Genomic DNA, 23,056 nt, shown 5'->3' with positions numbered 1-23,056 from the left:
TAGCGGCAAGGGATTTAAGGGAGCCGATGAAGCGCAGCGCCTGGACTTTCGGGGTTTGTTTACCGGCTCCCGATTCAGAAAACAAAGAGCGGCTGGTCCGGCCGGGGAGTCAGCCCGGGGTCAGCTTGTGATATCCAGCACTTCCAGGCAAAACAGCCCGGGCCCTGGATGCCGCCGGCAGCCCGGGGCGGGCGATGCCGGACCGGCGCCCCGGCCCGCGGAGCGGCCCGCGGTGCGGGGGCGGGGGGGGTGGGGAAGAGGGGGGGGGCTGCCTGCTTCCCCCCCCCGACGTTTACAGAAGTTATGGGGGCCTTTTATTAATTAAATGGAAGGCTTCATAAAATATTCCCAATAAAATTTATGGTTGTCTTAAAACTTTCTAAACACCGCTATAAATTTTTTTAATAAAATTAACTGGGAAATGAGTTACTGGCCAGGATTTTTGTCACTTCAACTGCTCCGGCAGCGGTGCCGGCGGAGGGAGGGAAGGCACACGCACACAAAAGGAGCCTTTCAGGGACAAAAGTTGCGGCGGCTGCCAGGTTTACCCCGCGGTGGAACCTCGGGGTAGCCCGGGCGAGGCAGAGCAGAGCCGAGCCGAGCCGAGCCCCTGCCCGGCGGCCCCTTCCTATTGCACGCTACAATTAGACAATTTCAGCTTAAAATCCCCAGAATAACCCCAGAGCCCGGCAGCACGATAGTGCTGGGGTTGGATTGGTTTTGGGTTTGTTTGGTTGGGTTTTTTTTTCTCACACGATCCGGGCGCCACAAGTTCAGTCGTATTAATTTGGAAGCGCTTCTCCGCTCCGGTGTTTGCAGCGATACCTGCGATACCCGGCTGCCCGCCGCATTTCTTTACTCCCTGCCTATGCCAAGCCCTGTGCCTTTGCTATTCATATTACTATACTTCTCGTTGAATTAAATAATAATAAGAATAACAAAATTGCTGGGTAAAACTCTGGCTGCTTAATTAAAGAAAAAAAAAAAGCTGCTCGACTGTTCTGCATGGGAAGGATTGAGCTGTTGTGCCGTCTACTGGGCGACGGGGAAACTACAGCCAGAAACGCCTTCAAACTTTCTGCGGGAGAAAAGTACAGTTTTCGGCAATTTGAAGGGGCCGGAGGCGCCGAATTTCTCGGTAGAAGAAACAGAAAAGCGACCCCAGACAGAAAAGCCGTAGACGCAATTATTATTTCCTTTGGCTACACCTGTATAATTGTATAAAAACTCCACTTTTAAGCGCTCGGGATTTTATTGATTGCAGAGCGCGAAGCAACCAGCTGCATTAAGAGGGGATATGGTAAAGATGGTTTGAGTTTACCCGTGGGAGGCGGTTGGACATTAGCTAAATATGTTGGAGAGAGAAAAAAAAAATAAAGAAGGGGTAAATATTTGCGAATGGTTTAAAAAGTTCTCCTCGGCCACCAGCTGGCTGCAGCCCGTGGGGCTGAGGGAGCGCTCCCAGCCCGGGCAGCTCCCACCCCCGAGGATGCTCTCGGAGGGGAGCAAAGGCAATCGGTTCGATGCCTTGATAGCAGCCACGCTTTGGCGGGGCGGCAGGAGGTGGGGGGTTGCGCCAGCACAGCGTTAGTCTCGGCGGAGACGAAGCACGCACGTTGCCGTTTTAAGTTCCCGAGCCTTTGCCCGTGCCCGAGCCGCGGATGCTCCGCAGGCAGATGCAGCCAAGCTGGGTAATTCCCCTCTCCCTGCCCACTTGGCTCTCCGCTCCGTGGTACCTGGGATGCTCTCCTCAAAAACCCCAATCTTCAAGACGAGATGCAAGGAAAAAAAAAGCTTGTTTGTTTGTTTTTGTTTAACCCTCCCCACCTTTAAAAGAAACCCCACCAGCCTTGACTTTTGCAAGGCGAGAGGCGCAGAGGTGCTGTGAAATGCAAAGCTTTTGTCGTATTTACAGAGAGTGTCAGCAGCCGACTGTACGTGTAGATAAAAATCTAGCAGTCTACGTGAGCTCAAAGGAGTTTTTAAAAGCAAAAATCTCTAAGCGCCTATTCTCAATCCACTCATATGCACGCATGTAGCCTAAAAAGCCGGAGACACCCACGTAGTTGAACAATAGGGGTTGTAAAAATATGTTAAATGAAGGTATAAGCAAACCCTTCTGCCACTTGCAGCAGACCAGCTCCGACAGCTCTCTGCCTTCAGAGCCACTTGCCAGAGTTCAACAGAGGGTGACATTAGCCTAAAATATTCGATACCTTTTTTTCCGGGAGGCTTTCCCCACTTCTGCTGGGCTAAGTTCAGCTCCGAGTTCGTCTCTGCGGGTAAAATTGCTGCCTTTGAAGGAAAACAACCACCTGCCTGATTTTTTTATCAACAAGGGGTTAAGGATACTTTCCTTAGAGTACATAAAGCAGAATTTAAATTATCCCGCGCCCCTGGTATAAAAAGTTGAACGCCCCTCTTGTAAAAAGTTGAACTAAGTAGCTTACCCTTTAAAATGAGTCTGAAGCTACTTGCGACATAGTACGAGAAGCAAATTAGCGAGTAACAAAATAAAAGCCCAATTTCAAGCCACAGAGAATTGAATGTTGGTATCTGACAGTACCTCAGCTCAACTAGAGCAAAGCGGAGTTTTGTCAGAGCTTTTCCATTTGATGTTCTCCTCCAAACTAATTTTCAATATTGCTCCATTCCTATTACCTAACCCCGTATTCAGCTTGGCTAATGAGCCCATTACAGAACTATTTCGGCTTGCCTCTGATGCCGATTGCAGAGGATAGGCACTAATTTGGAGCGGGGATCTGAGGTTGTTAAGCACGGTGGGATGGGAGGAAACCTGGGGGCTCTCTGAAGGCTCGGCTTGCCGTTCAAGCCGCGGAGATGGGTTTCTGCGAACGATACCGTCTAGGTAAATTTGGGCAATAAATCACCTACGCTTTATAAATAAAATAAAAAAAAAAAAAAGGAAAAGAAGGAGCAAAGCTTTGTGCCCGCCGGCGCGGGTCGGGCAGGGGCTGGGGGCGGACCCGGGGAGGGCGGGCGGCGGGCGCTCCCGGGACCCGCAGCCCCGCCGGGGCCGCCCGCGCCCAGCCCAGCCCGGCCCCGCCAGATCTCCCCGGCACCGGGCACCGGCACCGACCTGTGCCTGGGCGTGCAAGGGGCCGGGGAGGCAGGGGAGGGTGTCAGGGTCCCTGCAAGCCCCCTCTCCAAGAGTTGCCAGCTGCCCGTAGCTCCCCCCGGGACAGCACAGTCCGCCGCTATCTGCATCTGTGGGTGCATTATCATAGACTTTTGCATAATTGCATATTGACTTTACTAAAAGGATCTGCAGAGCTATTTAAACATCTCTCTCTTCCACCCGCAAACAAGTCTCCCGGCAAGAAAAACAACCAAAAAGGGGGGGTGGGGCCGCAAAAGAGCTTCAAGTTGCTCTTGCTCCTTCATTCTGAAGCATTTATTAGGGCACAAGTGGCTCATCTCTAAGCGGTTTGGATCCAACTTGGTGCGTGTGAGTGCAGGCAAGCCGAGGGGATCTGCAGTAGTGAGAGCATGTGACAGCTGGGATGGGTGGCTGTTATTCACTTCGGGGTCTTATAGGCGAGTACATGGATGTACACGTCTCTCTATTTCTGAGCTCCCTTGGATAAATTTTGGCCAGCTACCATGGCTGTGACAAAAGCGTACGTGGGTACGTGTGTGTGCGTGCACACAAAGGACTGCTCTAAGGACAACTTAGGAAAAAACCTTCCTTAACGATTTTTAAAACCTCCCTCAGAGGAGAGGCACTCAAACGCCAGCATCCCCCTTTCCCTACGCCTCCTCTGTCAGAGCAGTGCCACGCAAGCCACGTCAGCCCGAAACCACAGAGCTGGGCTTTGCCTCCAAGGACAGGAGTGCTCATCCTCTGCCTGTGCTGGCTCCCCCAGTTTGCCATCCCCTCTCCATCCTTCCCACTTGCGGGTTGGAGCAGAAGCAGCTGCCCTCGCCCTTGAGGCTTGCAGGGGAAGGCGGTCCCCTCCTGCACCAAGGCCGGCTCCCCAAGGCAGCAGCTGTGAGAAGAAGGCAGGGAGGGAAAAAAAAGCAAAGGAGAGAAGGAGGGGGTCGGGGAGGGAGGCGGTGAAAGCTGCACTTTCCTCCGAGCAGAGCGAGCATTCCCTCGGAGGGCCCCCAACCCCAGGAGCTACCTCCCGAGCCCTGGGCCTCCCACATGGCAGCAGCATCACCTCCTCCGCAGCCTTGCAGCCACAGTGGGGACAGCCCCGCATCGTGGCTCAGCCCCCAGCTGCTCCATGCTGGCCTCGGGGGTCTGTGGCAAGGGGCCGGTGAGACACATGGGGACTGAGCCAGGCCCACACGCTGGTTTCAGATGGGAAACTCTAACTGCCTGGGGATTCGGAGCATCCTGCACGATGATGAGACACTGACGATCATTTTTTGTGGCTTAAAGGGTTCATGGAAAGATCTGCAGGGATCTGCAGTTGTCAAAGGGAAACCCCAGTCTGAAGAACCCACCAAGATGCATCAAGAGAGCGTCTTCTTCCAGCTTACCCCACAGAGCACCTTTTTTACCTCGAGGATGTTAGCTTTGCTTGAGAAGCTGTAATTGCACGTTAAAGAAAATGCTCTCCTGCTCTTATCCTCAACTTATTTGTGGGAACAAGGCAAGAAATCAGATAGGCACCCAAACTCTGGAAAGGGAGTATTTTTTACATGGAACCAGAGCAACGCCTCATAGAGCAATCAGCTCAGCTCTCCTCAGCTGCAACATTATTTCCTTGCATTTAGCAGACCTCAGATCAATCAAATACTCTATTTTAGCTAAGAGGGGCTCTCAGCATGCTTTGAGGAGGACTAGCCTACCGTTCAACCTTTCAGTTCGAATTTCCAAAGACATTTTGCTTCTTCTCTCAACAGTGCAGTGACCACAGTCCACGCAAAGTTTGGCACCTAATTCCTGCCAGGGATATAAACCATCTTTAGCAAACATGGGCAGTAAGCCATACTTCAGGCATCCCCTACCGGCCCATGTCTCATTGAAAGTCACCGGGATTAAGTGCCTAAGTCACCTTTTGGAAAGGGCTGTACCTTTCTGAAGGTAGATACACATTGTAGTGCGCGTAGACGTGACCAAAGTAGCTTTGAACCTCTCTGTTCTGGAGCCAAAAGCATGTCAGCAGGCTCTACTCACCCAAGCAGTCCCCAGGGCATTTTGGGGACGCTGAATTCTTTGCCTCACCCCTCTTCTTCCCTCAGAACACTACTTTCAAGCCTCTCTGGATGCAAACAGGAACAGAATGGAGTCAAGTTCTCCAAGACACATTTACCCCCCATCAGATAACTGTGAACTGTAGAGATGCACTAGCCTGCCTATCACTTCGGTCCCCCTCTCCATTTCTATCATCCCTTTTAATCTGATCTTTCTTGAGGGCACCCCGCTCACCCAAACGGTGTGTGATGACTTGTGGCATCGGGTGTGCCACCGTAGCAGCCGAACTTCTTATGAGCATGTGTGTGAGTTGGGAAATCCTCATTCCAAGGCCAGAGCACTTGAAGCACAGAAGGTTTTCAAGGGACTCGACCAAGAAACTACCTGGTGGCACAAGGAACAGAGGCGAGATACTTTGCCTCTCAGGCCTCCACTTGAAGACAAGCTGTTCCCACCCTTCTCTTCATTAACTCATAAATAGCAACTCTGGACCTTGCCCAGATCTCTCCCCCCTCCCCCCGAATATCTTGCTTTAGATTATTTTTCCCATATCATCCTAGATCATATTTCTTCTTTTATGTTTCCAAGTTGAAGTTTATTATAGTCATCTGCATTGCTGATCATTTGTAACCCTTTCTATTATTTTCCTGTCCTTGCTACTACTTGAAATGCTTCTTACTTCAGTCCTCTTTTCAAATTTTATTACTGTACTGCTCACCCCATTTTTCCACCAAGCCCATTCTGCCTCGCTTTTATTCTCATAAAACTTGAGGCCGCTGCTGCTCCTTCTCCTTTGCTGTATAGCACCACCGAATTAATTTTTTCCCAGCCTTTTCCATATACACTATGCCTCTGCTGATGAAGAGACCCTCAGTGAGTTTCACCAGTGCCAGCCACATTGTCCTTGCCATTAGTGTTACATTTCTAGTTATTCTTGCTTCTTCCCAAAGCCTTTGAAGTCATGTAGAGACAATTTGATTCGTTAGTACACTCAGTCTTGCAGTAACTCTAGCTTCTGCTGTAGTTTCTGTATTAGAAGCACATGTTGGGTCTATAAGTTAGAGGAAAGCTCCACCATCTGACTTCCCTACACAGTTCAAATTACGCTTTAAAATTCTTTGCGTGGCAGAACTTGAGTGGCTGGTAGCTTTCTGCCCCGGGTTTCGATACCTGGGAATGCCACCCCCACCCTCCCCCACCCCCCCCGGGATGATAAACTCATGTGAGCAATATGCTTTCTCTTTCTGTGTGTCTCTGGACTGGAAGGTTTTATGACAGTTGCATGTGTTTGCAGTTCTCTTCATGATTTTCCAGAAGAGCTGCGGTTATCCCAAATATTTCCTTACTGAGATGACACTTAGCTTCATGTAGGCTGAGATCCATTGGCAGCACTCTTCACTAGATGTCCTTACGGCACCTTCATTGGCCTTGTTGGGTCAGGAGGCAGATAACTGCCTCATTTCTTATTCTGGCCATTGGGATGTTGGGCCAGGCTCCTCCATGAGGGACCACCTGAAAGGATCTTTTGCCTTCTTGACTCAGGTGGCTCCTCCCAAGGCCATTATCAAAAAACCCTGGTGTGCACATCAAAGACAGAAAATGTGGCTTGACATGCATTCCTTGCTTAGTCTTCCTGTGCTGTCCTGCTGCTCTGCTTTGTCTCCACAGAGTGTGGCTCCTGGGTCTTCACCTCCTTTGATTGCTTCTTCACTGCCCAGTGGGTTTGTGTGTTCCTCCAAACACATGATGAGACCATCACAAACAGCCACTAACTCTCAGAGGAACTCTACCTCATAAGTATATTAAAAAACATAGTATTTTGAGTAAGAGACCTCCTAAGAAAACTCCACTGCAGCACCACCTGTTGCTCTGGGCATGTAGTTTATTCCATTCCCTCTTTCCACTTTCCAGTGCTTTTTCTAAAGCTCTTCTTACCTGCCTGTATCTTAATATAGATTTTGTTTAGGAAGCCAAGCCTGCCTGCCTCATGTTTTCCTTTGGATCTGTTCCCTGCTCCTAGCCAAGGTTGCCTATGGATCCTGCTTTGAAGTTCTTCCGTGACACATTGGCTGCACTCGGTGACTCTTCCCTCGGCTGACGTCACCTCAGGGGTCCCTCTCCAGCAGGCTGAGAGTCACATCGCCTCCACTTGCTTTGATCAAAATGAACTCCATTTACAAGCGCCTGACGAGCCGGCACAAACAGACCCACAGGTTTCTAGCCAAAACTAGCCGACGTAAAAATATCCCAGCTTTAACTTCGGTTGAGTCCTTAAACTAGCTAAGACAAGGCAAAGCTCAGAAGAAAAAACATTTCATTTCAATTTACAAGCAGTTTCTCTTTGTTTAGCTCAAATGAATCCCTCATCATCAATTAAGCAAAATCAATGTAAGATCGGTTTAAACGACAGTAAGTGTCCATATAGGGTTTTACCTCTGTATTTTAAAAAGTTAATTTAAAATTACAATTCAAATCACTTTCCTGCTTGGAAAAGACCTATTTCTAGAGAACAGCTGGGCCCTGACTATGAATGGTGTTCAGCTCCAGCAGGTCTGGGCGAAGATGGTAGAAACAGTTGGATCTCAGTGATGCTGGAAATCAGACTCAATCCCAGCACCTATGGTGATTCAGCCTGCACGTCCTTCAAACCTCGATAAAACCTGGCTTTCAATTGCTGTTCCAAAGAGCTAAAGCAGGCGGTCTCTGTGTTAGAAAAGTTCATTTTTCTTTCTCATTATATTGTGAGACTCTGCTTGTGTTTGCTAAATTGTTTTCCTGAACTCAATAAGTACAGCAATTGTCTAGGAGTAAAAATGAAGGGTTTCAGGTCAAAAGATTACCACCCACTTTACTAAGTTTTCCCCTTTCAAGTATTTATAACTATTGAAGGAAGGAAGGAAGGAAGGAAGGAAAGAAGGAAAGAAGGAAGGAAGAGGGCATTTGCAGCTAGGCAACTTTGTATAATCCATCTTTTCTTTAAAACTTCAAGCCCTACCACAATGACGACAGGTCCAACCTCGGACAAGTTGCAGAAAACACGGTTTGAAATAAAATATGTTTGAAGCGTTAGGGAAGTACCTTCTCTATGTGCTCAGTTCTCTGCTTCCCACTCATTTCCCAAATAGCTTGCTCAGCGTCCTGAACCCATGCGTATGCCAGATGCGTCCCAGCACACACCTTCCTCTCGACACGAAGCCACCCATCGCCTCACTGGCTTCTCACCCGCAGGAGGGAGATAGCTTGAATTTGTTTCAATATTTTCTTCTTTTGATTGTTTTTCTTCTTTGCTGTTGAGCCAGTAATTCAGTGTTGCTGCCACAAACGGTTAACCCCATAATGGGAAGTTATGAAACACTCCCTGAAGGCATTTTGTTGTATTGCCGCAGCCTCCGGATTTGATGCCCAGTTTTTTTCCCCCTCCTAAGACTCACAGAAATGACAGGTTATCAAATACCCTCTGGGATTACTGGCAGAACTGTTACCTTGCTGAAAAGAGGGTGCACGCTTTCGTGGTGGGAAGAAAGGTCTGGAATAGAGAGAATTTGAGCTCAGGCACCCCGAAGCATCAGATAACCAACCTGGTCCCTTCACTTTTGCACCCAGTGAGATCTTATTTCCAGGCTTGTTTTATGTCAGCACGGGGACATAAAGGCAGAATTTATGTCTGCCAGTGTGCATTAACTCCTGTCCTGACCAGTACTAATTACCACTAATTATGTGGGACAGTGTTAATTCTTTTAGCAGCGTTACTGCTGGCCTTACACTTCTAAAAGTGCCTTTGGGTGAGGTAGTTTACTTTGAAAAGATATTTATGTGGGGAATAAATATAGAGTAGCTAATACACTGTAAATTTACACCACCAGATAGCGGGTCTCTAAAACACGGGGGTCTCTGGGCACGAAGACAGACAAACCCTTGAGTAAGAACTACTCAATAGAAAGGGTTGCAGGATCACCCTGTGTGATCTTGGGAAAGTAATTTTGATCTGGCATTTCTCCTCTGTAAAATTGGAAAAATAATATGTCCCTAACCCTCTCAGGGGTATAATATTTATTTTCTCTGCCTTGCCAATCATTCTCTTCGCTTTTAAAAAATATTCTCCAAACCCTAATTGTTTTTATGTGTTTGCAGTATAAGACATAAAAGACATAAAACCATCATATTTTTCTATACTGTATTTTCCCCATTGTGTTGTACTGTTACCACAAGCACTTTGCTGTGCAGAGGCTCAGCTATTTGCTGAGAGGATGAATTAAGACATCTAAAGTGCTTCAGCATCTTGGCTGAGTGGCACTACAGAGCTGGAAGATATCATTAAGCCAAATGGCTCTTTTCTGCAGGAGTGAGAAGCCCATATTTTTCAGTGGATTAAGGAAAACTGGTTCACGTTCTTCTGTGCCCCCATCCTGCAAATATAGGGCAGGAGGCCATGGCTTTGAATCACTGAATTCCCTTCACTCCCTTTGGTCTGAGCAGTTCTCTCCTGACTTGGATGTCAGGGTTCAGCCCGGGAAGTCAGAAGATGTCAGATGACCCCCATCCACGCTGGCATCAGCATCTCTGCAGTTCAGCTTGGTATTTCTTCTTCCAGAGTCTGCACAGTCATCGTTAGGGCTCAGCAACATGGTCCTGGATGGTTTTGTTCACATTGCCATCTCTTTCAGCAAGAATGCTGTAAGTTGGGAGGCTTTGCTGTTAGACCCACTAATATCTGGTCCCTTTGGCCCCTGGCAAGTGGCTGGTGCCCACCTGTCTGTCAGATCCATGGAGAAGGGCTAAAAACATATAGCAGAGGATCTGGCTCTTTCATCATTAAATGGTTAAGTGGATCCACAAGGATTCACAGCTCTCGGAAGTTTTTCTTAGTGGCAGGTCACGGTGTACCAGTGTCAGGGGTGTGCTAGTGCTGACAGATGAACGATGTTTTGAAATCTGCCGGTGCAAAACTGACTTGGTACCCTGCCAGGCTGCACGAGCTGCCGCTCCTCGGCATAACCAATGTATGCACCGAGCCAGGCTGTCTCTGCCTCCAAGGGTTTTCCATCTTTGGATGGGACCTTTGCCCACGAGTCCCTCCTTCAGTCTCACCAGCAGTCAGTGATGCTTTGTCTGCTTCTCCCATCAGTGGCATTTCGCTGCTGCTGGCTCTTCCCCAGTTCCTGAGCGGATGGTCCGGGTAGACACAGCAGTGCAGGGCTGAGAGCCTGCTCCTGCAGCATTGGTGCACTGGTGATCTCTGGGGCTTCTGAAGCTGCCCCAGAGATGATCTCTGGGTCCACAGTTCCTAAAGACATCCCAAGGAGATGCTTCCCCCCTTCCCCTCTAGAAGTAGTAGGTTGGGACACCCTGTCCCTGGCATCACTCACCACACTGGAAACACTTACTCCAGCCTTTCCTGCTGCTCTTGCAGCAATGCCCATGTCAGGCTCGGGGGTCTCCAACCTCAGGCAGGCTGCCTTCTTCCCTGGGCTCTTTTCTCCAGGGCTTGTGTACTATATTTGAGTTTGTTTTCATCCTTTCCCTGACTATTTGGCTCTTTGGAAGCATTTTTCTCAGTGTTTCTCTCAACAATATGTCCAGTAAGCTGGAATCAGATGTACCACGAATGGTTTTTTAAGTCATCTTTTTTATCTGCAGATGGATGCCAAGGTTCTCGAGTCTGCATAAAGCAATTATCCATCTGCTTTTTGGTTTTTAGGTGAACGAACAGGAGTCTTGTTTGTCCAAATACAGTAGTACACAAGCATGCCTCAGTGCTTACAGTGGCCTGGACATTTGGCTGTCTCCTCTGCTGCCCTCCCCTCCTTCTTTTACAAATAAGAGGCAACATTTGGCCTTTGCATTCAAATTGAACTTACTTTTGCACTCACTTCTCTCTCAGTTCCTAAAATTTTAGGCTTAATTAAAAAAAAAAAAACGGGGAGGAAGGCTGCATTTTCAGCAAGTTATTTCCCTTTTCCACTTTTCCCTACCTGCCTGTGACACTTTCTTGTAGCAGCTCCCTGCAAACCAGCACCTTCAAAGGCTCAGGTGAGGGGAACAGGATGGCTTATTCTCTTGCTTCCCCCAGTTTTAACTCACTTATAATTGTACCGACTTCAGCAGAGCTGCTCTGATTTATGGGGCTGTAAGCAGTGGGACTGCTGTCTGTCCTTTCCTACTCCCTGCCGGAGAGCTGGGGAGAGACAAGCAGCTTCAGAGAGGCTTGTTGGTTCGTGTTCATTAACAGCAGCTGTCAGCTCTTGCCAAAGCTCCACATCCTTTCAAAACCATCACAGCTTTCTACTTCACATAGAAATATGCAGCAGTTTCGTTTGTATATAACCTGCATGAATAAAAATTTAATCTAAGGCTAGCACTGCTCTAACAGCAATAATTTCTCTTAAAGGCTGAATACAAAGAATACTAAATACTGTCTATAAATAAGACTGTATTTAATAGAAGTGATTTAATAAGCTTACTGGTAAAATCTTCCCTGCCACTTTCAACCCCCAATATAGGTCTTTTTTCCTGAGTAAAACTGGCTTGCTGTGAGGAGAACTCAGGCCCCAGTAAACTGTGATTTTTTACGGTGAAGTCATTCAACTCAATCTTTCCTGTCCAAAAGGAAGAGGAAAAATATCCACTTAAAGGAAATATTAGTTAATCAGAGGACATCCCTTTCATAATAGAAGCTACTAGGGGATTTAAAAGCACATTTTAATTATAATAGTTCCCTAATTATCTGCCTAACATCTCATTTTTCTGTCTAATCCCACTTTTAATTATATAGTACCTTTTTTTGCCCATCACACAACTGAAGTACTCTATTTTACTGAAAATAAATCCTTTTAACTGGTGATGCCAGAGAAGAAATATTGTCACTGCCCCCTGGAACGTGTGCGCTGCCTGGTAGGGAAATGCCTTGCCAGTCGTTTTGGATAAAGAGCCTGGATGTGCCCTTTAGAAACAGTTTCATTTAAAGCCTTGCAGGTTTTCTTAAATGAGAGAAAATGCTCTAAACCACATGGCTCTCTGCAAATGTGCCCAGCTGCAAAAGTCTTCCAGTATTTAGCTTTGTTTTTCAAACACTTGCAGCTCGGTCCCCCCTTCCGCCAATGTTCGATGGGATCCCCGCCACTGGCTGATGGTGGAATAGGATTTGGCCTTTGAACCAAGCCAGCATGCAATTTGCAGAACGGAAGCAATATTTGAGCTATGTTATCTATGAGCATCTGGTCATCAAGATCTTGCTTAGCGATTAGCGAGCCAAGAGGAAACCCTGTGGAGGGGGGAGAGGAAATCCCACACGCGGGGTTCCCATTTCCAGCCCCGCCACGGGTTTCCTGCCCTATCCTCGAGCAAATCCCAGCTCTCTGCTTCCCGAGAATAAAGAAAAAGAATTACCCTTCAGGGATATTGTCAGGCTTAATGGATGTTTATAAATTGCTCGAACAAAAGGTGCTATGTCAGTGAAAAGTACTCTTCCTGATGATCATCCAAATGCTCATTAAAATGCATTTTGCTCCATCCTTTCCCTTGGCTTGTGTGGGAGGCAATTGAAAGATTTAGTCTTTGTGGGAAAGCGGGAGATCATGAGTGCTTTCCTTTGGGTGTGGGAGCAGCAAGTTTAGAGAGTTAAGCACCTTTGGCACACAGGTAGGGTTTCATCCAAGGCCTTTCAGCTCGCAGCCAGGCTGCAAGCTCTGACAGACCTGGGGCTGGCGAGTTCCATCCAGGAAGACAAGCCAGGGATTAATGGTACCAACCCCTGCTCAAATTTGCATGTATCATTTCCTTAGCTCTGCTTCTGATGGAATTAGGGATCATCCTTTAGTGAAAATTATTCTTAATGTGTATTTAAGCATTAAAAATGAATATGCGTGTGTGATAAAACTTAGGGAATAATTTATAAACAGCTAACGTAACATGAGATATGGAGTACTCGGCTGCCCTGCAAAACTGCGCAAATGTCTGTATAACTCTAGGATGCTTCTTCCTTCATGGATGTTTCATTATGTCTCACTGACCCCTTCATGGCAGCTTGGTCTGCCAGGGTCTGCTGGCATTTCCACATATTAAAAGCTGAAGAAGATATGATATATCTTCATACTTTTCACTGCATTGGACAGCAGCTTGGCACCGGAGCTGGCGGTCTAGATGCAACATTTTTCACCCTCCGCAGCAACCTAAAGCTGCATGTACGACCGCCTACCCTCAAACAGCATCCACAACGAACAATAACATTTTTTTTTCCACCAGCTTCCGAATCAGCAGCACTAGCTGTGGATATGAAAAATATGGATTTTCCGGTGAGGAGTTTCCATCCAAAATGCAAAGAATTTTATGCTTTCCAGGCAAAAAGCTGCTGCAAGTAATAATTAATATCATTTCTAATTAAAGTGGGAGACACTTCTGCAGGGCACAATGACTGCTCCCAAATACAGTCCTCTCTGCTCACACTTACAGTTGTCACGTAATGCATCAGTAGTGACCTCTCCACTACCATTTTGACTTCTACCTTTTTCCCTCCCCTGAGGGATACTTTTCCTGTCTTGTCCTTCCTTTATACCAGGCAAATCCTCACTGCCACTCCAGACAGCTGCTGGGATGAACTCCTCTAGTGTATTACACAACCACGGGGACTGGCAATTCTCGCATCTCCTTTGCAAAGGCTGAACCGACTGTTCAAAGTGTGAACCAGGGGTGAGTCAGGCTCCGTGAATTTCTCTCCTCCATGCAAGCCCAGTCTGATCCTGACCATACCCCAACCTTTGCCCTATACCCATCGGCAGATAAGAACCAGGCCTGGTATCACCTTGTGCTCAACACTCAGCCAACAAACTGCCAGGTTTCATCTTTCTCCACTTTTTTTTTTTTTTTTTTGACTTTTGCAGCTGGTGCCTTTTTCCTTCTGGTACCTCTGTGCCTTCCTCATGTTGCATGTTCATGTGTTGTCTGATACATGTTCCTGCAGGTCTTGAGGTGGCCTACAGTGCCTGCCCCTCTCTCATCCAGGACTTGGATGTGACGCACACCAAGGAGCTGGAAGAAAGGGCAGCACTGTGTCCATCAGAGCCTTCCTGCCCTCCTCTTCTTCCTCCCAACTTGTCTTCAGCCACTGACCACTGTGGCATGCACCGACTCTATTTTCTCCCAGCATATGGAAAGGGGTGGTTTCACTCAAGCATTACCTGGCCCATTCTTCTTTAATAAATGGGTTGTTTAGTTTCATTTTTCATCACTTAATGTCTTAGCTAATTCAAATTGCCTCTGCTGGGTATACCAGCAGTGAGACTGGCTGCTCTTTTAACAAATTTAGTTGATTTAGTCAATTATACTGGCAGGCAAACTTCTTCAGCATGCTAAACTATCCTGTGCAGAGGGCTGATGCTCCATGAGGCTCCTTAGCCCCACGACAGGGGCACCATGACCTGATGGGGCCAGTGGACTGCCAGTAACAGTGTATGGGGACAAATCCAGTCCCCCAAGCATCCCCAGGCTATGCAGCGCTATGTCCATAACACGGACAGACTGAGTTTGCTTAGGAAAGGCCTAAAGCCCCTGCATCCTCTAGCAAATCTGTGCCTGGTGTGATGCTCCAGCTAAACCTTGCACGTGCCAATGCACACATCCTTCCTTGTCAAGTAATTAAAATGCAGTGGGCAAATGATGGAGGACCAGGAAGGTGGGGATACTTAGCACTTCGAGCAAGGGACAGGAATTTGTCTTGCCAGCCCCTTCGCAGATGCGCAGTAGAAACATGATGGTCACTTAAAGCAAAACTTCCCTATAGATTCTCAGCACTGGCCTAAATTTCAACTTAGGTGCTTGACTTGGCATGCAACATTTTGCTAACCCAGCTGTGCTTTACATCCCATATCCAAGGCCTGAAAACCTGGTCCTCAGCTGCTTGCATGCCTCACCTCACCCCTCTGCAAGAAGGAGCTGTAAGACTCCATGCCATGTCCACCACTCTCCCCAACCCTCAAGTCTGACAACTTTAAATGAAAGATGCCACCTTTGCACAAAAAACTGTTAATAAAATTAGGCCAGTCAGTACACAAAATGAAGGGTGATTTCAACTTTGGAAGGATGCAGGCGTGTAGATGATATTACGGATAACTAAGCAAGAGAAACAATAGCTCTTCTTCCTAATGCTACCTTGCTGTGGCCCATAAGGATATGGTAAGGACTGATGCAGGCTCATCTGCTGCTTAATGCACTAGAAATCAGCCCCCATGTAACACTTATCTTTGTGTAGAAAACTCTGTCCTACCAATGTTGAGACCCAATAGCGTGGCCCCACAGCTGCCAGTTGTCTGGAGCAAGGCTTGGATCATGCTCTTCACAGATCACAAACTGAGCCTTAGCCAAACTGTAGATGCAAAAGAGCCTTACATGGACCAGTAGCTTCTGCTTAAAGCTTGAAGATACACACGGCTCTGCTGGGATGCGGTGGGGACACAGAGGCAGGTACAGCAGACCCCGCAGCAGTAGATGCTACAAAATCAGCAAGGGCATGGGCTGAAAGTGCAAACCACTGTTTGTTTCGTTTTTTTTTTAAATGCTGAAACTGCCCCTTTAACCCCCACAGCTTTCATCCCAAAACAACAGTGGAGGAGGGACCCACTGGTCCTGCTCAAGGACTCCTTCTTTCAGCCTGCATCCTCTCGACCCTTCTCTGCCAAGTCTCTCAAGGCAGTCTGAGGTCATTTCCCCATCTGAAAAATTGCTGTTAGAGACCAACCCCTCAATTTGTTCCAGGACTTGAGGAGTGAGATGGATTTCTTCCTTGCCAAAAAAGATATTCAAGCAGAAACTCCCTTGGCAGAAATGGATGGGTTTACTGGCCCTATCTCTGCATTTGGATACATTCGGTTACACAGAATGATGCAATCCTTGTCTATCTCAACAGAAGCACGTATTAAGATATTCCTTGCTTTTTCTGATGGTCAGACATGCTTTTCTTAAACATTGCAACTTACTCTACATGTTTGTTGTTATTACTACTTACATTCTCTCAGAAAAAAACCCCAAAGAATCTATTAATAAGGAGAAATAAATACCATTATTTCTGTTTGTTAACAAACAAATATCATTAATTCCCTCTTATTATCAGTCCTACTAGTTTTCCAGCTTGGAAGCTGCTGAAGTCCACTTTCTTGCAGAAATCACAGTGACGTATTCCTTCAACAAATCCCCAAACTAATAACTTTGAGAATCATCTGGAAGTTTCACAGCAAAAGCTAGACTCGGCCACATTAATTTTTCCACTACAACCAAAAGTTTGCCAAATGCCTCGAGAATTCACATCGAACCTGATGGCTGTTGGTCACTGCAGCTTTTGGAGCAACTGCTTTCCCTACAAAGTCTCAAGTTTGGACCCAGGCATTTTGTACATGGATTGAACTTACAGATGGCTTGGTTGCCTGGGGGCAGGGCATAACACTTCTACACACAGTCACTTCTGCTTTGCTAAATTATTTGGAAGCTATGCTTCACATAAACAGGTGCTTTTGCAAATACCTGAAAGTTGGTAGCACTTTCAAGATGGTCTCCAAAACTAATTGCACAGTAGAAGGAAATAACCTGATCCTCAAAATGCTTCATGTTTTGCAGAAAACACTTGTCTTGACCCCTGCTCAGTACAAATCACTAGTCATATTTGTCCTAGGCATCTTCAGATCTCATGACAAACTCCTGCTGCTTTTACACAGTGCAGGATCAGGCCTTCTGTCTCTGGATGGACAAACTTTGCACCCAGGAGCAGGTGCAATACCATTTTCCACCACCCCAGAAATTCTCCTCACTTTGCTAAAATGGACGTTGTTTCTTAAAACCAAATGAAACTAGCCCTTCTCTGAAGACCGAATTTCAAAGGGGACTTCCACACTGAAAACATACTCGACAAAAAAACCTGTCCCTCATCGCCTAGTGTGGGAGGAAGGTGACGGACAGACAGACAGACAGGATTTCCTTGATGATCTTTTTCCAAGGGTGGGAGCACCAGGAGATGCTCTAGAGGCAGCTCTCCAAAGCCCAACCTCCCCAATGAATATTTTCACCAAAAAAACCCCAAACCAACCAACCCTCCCAGCAAAAAACCTTACAAGTTTCAGATGTTGCTGTAAAGGGGTACCCGTAAGAATGTTTTTTAATAAGTCACAACTAAGCCATTAATCATTGCTATTAATAATTAATTTGTCCTTCTGCAGCCCTTTTCACCCAAGGATATATCAGAGAACTTCCCAAACGTTAGCAAAACATCACCATGTCTCTCCTACCATAGGTAACTGGGAGGGCTGGAGCTGTTTGAGAGATCTGGAACTTGGCACCAGGGATAAGGCAGCAACTTGCCGGAGATATTAAACTCTGCAATCAGTGCCAGGAGCAGGAGCCAAACAAAGCCTGCACTGGAATCAATTTTTCAGGCTTTTTTGGGATGGTTCTGTTTCACTTATTTTTTAAAATAAATATGTATTTGAGGAGCTGCGCTCATTATGGTGGTTTACTTACAGGAGGCAAAGCTCTGTCCATGGGTAATTATATGTGGGTCTCCTGTAGGAGTCTCTGCTATGTGGCAGACTTCACCCATGGAGCGTTAAAATACAAACACTGGAACAAGGTCTTTTTCTGCAATCCTGTTTATTTTTTTGATAAATGCTCCCGACTGAGATGGAAAATGCTCTTCCATCACCCCAAAGGCAAAGAGTCCCTTCTTTTTCACACTGGCCCCTATTACAGACCCCCCCCAATAATTCAGCTAACACACCTATTTTTCATAATACATCCAGCTGCCTTACAAAAAGCCAATGAATTATTCTTGGGTTTAGTGCAACCACTGAAAATATTTCAAAGTGAAAGGGAATTGACCCAACCTACTGTGCACATTATTTATTCAGAGGTAGTACAAAAATGAGTCCCTGATGTTACTAAAACAAATCCTAATAAGTACAGAGAGCATCAATTACAGGCTTCCCTTTATAGTCCTATATATCTCTTTCCCTTTCTAGAGATAGTATCACATGCAAGGGGGCACTGTGTTGGCTTTCAAATCTATTGAGCTTTCATAATTATAACCTCCATTTTAACCTCTTTTATAGGACATACTATACCTTTTCGTGTTATGTTCCTTGAATCCCAACCAATCCTATGAGAAAGCGTCTTTAAAGCTCATTTCTTATAAGACGTGCATAAAATGGGAAATACTAAGCATTCATAACCTCGTGCATACATTATATCAGGGTGCTGAGCACAAGGAAGAGCGAAACAAAATATATCTTGTGAACCTCACTTGGACTCTTGCTTTAAGCTCTGTAAATATTCAGCATGCACATATCCTGACATAATGAAACCAAGGAAATATTAATTGCAGGGGAATTTTTTTTTTCTTTTTTTTTTTTCGTTCCAATCTCGGTGGAATGTCCTTCTATTTAATCAAAAAGCTTGGAATGATTCCTAATCTATCATAAAATTTTTTAAGGACATGATTAATTCCATTGTTTAAATTCTGTTTTATTGCCATAAGAAACTCTCATAAATGATCCCACACCTTCCTCTGTGATCATTTCCTTCTAAAGTAATATACTAATTAATTTCAATTAAATATATGTAAAAGAAGATATATTTTGAAAAATGCTTCTCCCTTGCCATTTGTTAATATATTGAAAAAGTGTAAACCTTGGAACATTTAGCATAGAAAATATTCATTTTTGGTAATTTCTCAAGGGGGCAATTTATTAAATGAAAGGCTTTTAACATTAGCTAAAAGCAGCCCTGTAAATCATGGGTGTCATCAAACTGCTTCATCACTTCATTAATTTAAAAGATTATTATATGCGTAACTGACATAATTTTGAACAATGTTACATGGTTAATTTATTAATGTAGAAAAGCAGAAATGACATGCTGAATTGATTTATTGTTATAATTGTATAATTTTAGGACTTTTCTCTGTGACTTTCACCAACAGAGCAAATGATTCAGGGTGAAATTGTGCCATCGATTTTTTTTTTTTTTTAAGGCAGGACTACTCACTGATGTCTGCAAGGACTTAAGAAGACATGGTCCAGCGTGGCCTCCTCCGTGCTTCAGAAGGAGCTGTCAAAAGACCTCCTTTACAACCCATAGTCACCTTGTGGTTTTATTAATTTTAAAGCACTTTTTTCCCCTTTCAGAAGTCAAAAAGATTCAAAAGTTACTGTAGTTATGTTAAAAACCTGATTTTGAATAAGCATACTTAAATGTGCATATACCCTAAGGTCTTCACATGCACAGAAAGAGGATTTTGGGTGGTGGAGCTTGCCCAGCTCCACCAAAGAACGCAGAGCCTCCCGCAGACCAGCCCACAGTATTTTCAGTCATAATTACATTAGCGAGCAGTTAGTCCTGGCTTCGTGCCTGAGCTGAAAATACAATGTAGCATCATTTCTTTTCTAGGCACTGCGTGGAAAGCAGTGTTCAACTTGTCTTCAATAATAGAATACCATGTTTGGAATTTCTTTTTAGATTGAAATGATGCGTGACTCTGAAACCCTGCAAAGCTGGTGGAACATTCCTTGCGTCAGCCCAAAGGCGTGTGTGCGAGGGGAGGCAGACCCCACTAAAACAACCTTGCCTCAAAAGCCTGCGAGGGAATAAGGTTAAATCAGGACTTAACTAAACAGGGCCCCAGTTCAGCAAAACACTCGGGCACACACTCGCCTGCTGGGATGTGCTAACATGCTTCCCTTTAGCAGAGCCTAAAAGAGCCCAGCAATCCTCCCCAGCATCCCGGAGCTCTGCATCCTACTCCTGCAGCCTGGCTTTTTCAAGCAGAATTGTCACCAAAACAGCTGAATTTTTTGTCCCTGTTTTGGCTGAATTTCCCAGCCCTGGACTCATGCTGCATTGCTACGGTTGTGCTTAATGGGGTTGTGTGGATGCATGGGTGATTGCGCAATGCTCTTACAGCATGTTTATACCATACGAAGAAACAAACGCTTTCAACAACATGGCTGTCTGTCTGCCCTAAGAAATTATCTTGGTGGTCTTGCAGTGCTAACTGAAGCTCTGGTTCCAGAAACACCTTTTTTTCTAATGCGAGCCTTGATACAGGAAAGCTTTTAAAGGATGACTACCAGTACATCCTACTCGGAGCAGCATTTATGTTGCATAGGGAACCATTGGCAGGTACAAAAACCATGGCCAGAGTCAGATAGAGTAAATCCAGCCTGAGCCATTGACGATGCCCTGGTTGGACTTCCAGTGCCCACTCTCACAGGACACAGGTCCCTGTGGGTCCATTGCCATATAACCACTAGCATAGTACGGATGTCCCTAACACCTTGAGTCACCTCCAGCCTCGCTTAATGCTAAGCAGCCAAACCAAGCTTTATGGTTTTGATTACAACCTGAGAGGACGAGGACTGGAACGGATATGCTAACAGCACAGCCTAAAGCCCGGGAGCCAAATTTGTTTTGTTAAAACCCAGTTTGTCAGGCACATTGACTCTGCTGTACCTGTAAGTGCTTGAAATGTGGTCACCAGTGCCAGGCCAGGGGCATGGGCCTGGGAGTGGGGAAGCGTGGGCTGAGCAATGCTCATGCGAGGTGTGAAAGCCTGGGCATGTCCCCAAACTCCTCTTTTTTGTACATTTTGTTTATGTAGAGCTATATTTAGATGAATAGACACATGGGTCTGGCCTCTAGAAGGGCTATCTGAGATGCCAATAATAAGGATACCAAAAATCAAAGAATTTCACAGTGGATAAAATTTAAAATGCAAATTAAAAACTAGATCATTTCAGAGCAGTGGTTAAGGATCCTGCATCATCAAATGGTGTCACAAGAGCGTTCTGGGCAATTACTGACAATTTTTAAGAAAGTATTTTTCTTTGCCTGTAATCTTACATAATGCCTTTCATATGTAATACCTTGAGCATATGCAGTATGCAAAACACTCTACCAACTGTATACAGACAGAAATCATTTCGCCATTAAAAACAGCCATGGCCAGGGTGCAGAATGGTGACCAGATGGTCTGAGCACAGCACACGCTGCAACACTAAAGAGCAGGGAAAAACTTTAGCCGAGACTGCTGGGGCAGACCCAGGCTCTTATGAAAAGCACCATGTGGTTTTTAATGTGCACAGAGTGAAGACAGGACCTCTGATTTTAAGATACTACCCCCCAAGATGTAAATTATCCAGAAAGGCATCCTTCATGCCATGAAGTTTCAGCCCATCACTCACGTATATTATTTCAATGCTCACAAGTTAGATAGGGCGTATTATAAATCTCCAATTATCCCTGGCATGTGCACAGTTGACTTTTATTTTTTATGATAATTTTTTTTTTCTTCTAAGGGTGTCACTAAGGACATGGGGAAACAATTTAGGAGATTAAAAAAAAAAGAGGAAAGATTCGAGCCAAATGCTTTCTTACAGGAAACATTTATTTGCACTTGAGTGTCTCATCTAACAAAGTTCGACCATATTTTCCCACAACAGACAGGAACTTGTCTGCATTAGCATTTTAAGAAACGAATCCTAAAGACCAGCAAGTGTCAATATGCTGTCACAAGCAGGATTGATGGCTCTTAACAGAGCTTTTCTCACATGAGTGCAAATGACTGTCTTTTAGTTCATCACAGGCATTTTGGTCAACACAAACTTTTTGTATTTTCACATGGCCTTTAAAATTCTCACGAAAGCAAAACAGAGGGGCTGATCCTGTCTTATTGCAATCAATGGTGAAGCTCCTCTTTGCCTGATTGAGAGCAAAATGAGAACCCAAGTGTGCCCAAATGGAATATTATAATCTTCTGCAACCTGATCTCACAGATCATGTCATGAACATAGGCCTTAAAAGGCGAGAGAGAGACAATTTATAGAGAATAACTTGTTTTAAAACCAAACCCCACATTCTACGTGATCTGGAGTGGATATATCCTGGGCAAAAAGAGCTGGTTTTCATCTGACTTTTGTTTTATATTTAGTGCTGCAAACATCTGCTAGCCTTATTACAAATTGCACTTTGGTAGTCATAATTAGTAACCACATGACGCTGTTCTACATGTGACATTCACAAAATCAGAAAAATATGGGACAGTGGAAGTACTCTATTAATGCAATTTCTGGATATTATATACAACCACTGTGGGAGTCTCTTAGCTTACCCCTCCTCTCCTGATGCAGAGGGATCCCTTTTTTTTTTTTTTTTAAGAAAGCCACAGTTACCAGAGGACTTGGTTTGGACTTAGTCATTGATGTCACAACTAACACTACCATCTGCTTCCCTGCTTTCCTTCATAGCAAGGCATCCATGTCCTTTCCTCTTCCTGTTCATGCCTTGCTTTCTCATCCTACTTTCCTCCTTTCTCTTCCCTTCTGCTCCACTCTTTCTCCCTTAGCCCAATTTCCATTTTTTTCTCCTATTATCATCTTGCCTCTTCCACCTTCTCACGACCACTTTATTTTTCCTGAGTCAAAAAATGAACATGAAAATCTACCAGAAACAAGCCAACCAGGTGGGCTGCTTAGACTGACCTTACAAAGATGACATCTCTGGCTGGAGAAATCAAGTCTCTGAATTTCAAAATTTGCAGGGCAGGAGTAATTTGGGGGAAGTATTCCTGTCTGACCCTCTTGCACTTACACTCCTTCAAGATGCTGTGGGTCCCCATAGCAGATAAGACACTGCGTTAGATCTTTAGTTTTGAACTAGTATGGCTTTTCTTATGTTCTTTTTTGAACCTAGGAACCAGATATCAGCCTCTCTATAGTGGGAAAGCTCTCCGTAGTTAACCATATGAAATTGAGATGAGTGTTGTCCCTGAGGAGTCATCCACACCATCTGTTGGAGACAGGATTATGTTTCCTTAGACCCAACCTTTACAGATGTGTCTCCTGCAGCGGTGATTCCACA

This window comes from Haliaeetus albicilla, chromosome 7 (genome assembly GCF_947461875.1).
Source record: "Haliaeetus albicilla chromosome 7, bHalAlb1.1, whole genome shotgun sequence".
In the NCBI taxonomy this organism is placed as follows: Eukaryota; Metazoa; Chordata; class Aves; order Accipitriformes; family Accipitridae; genus Haliaeetus; species Haliaeetus albicilla.
Note: the sequence above shows the minus strand (reverse complement) of the source record.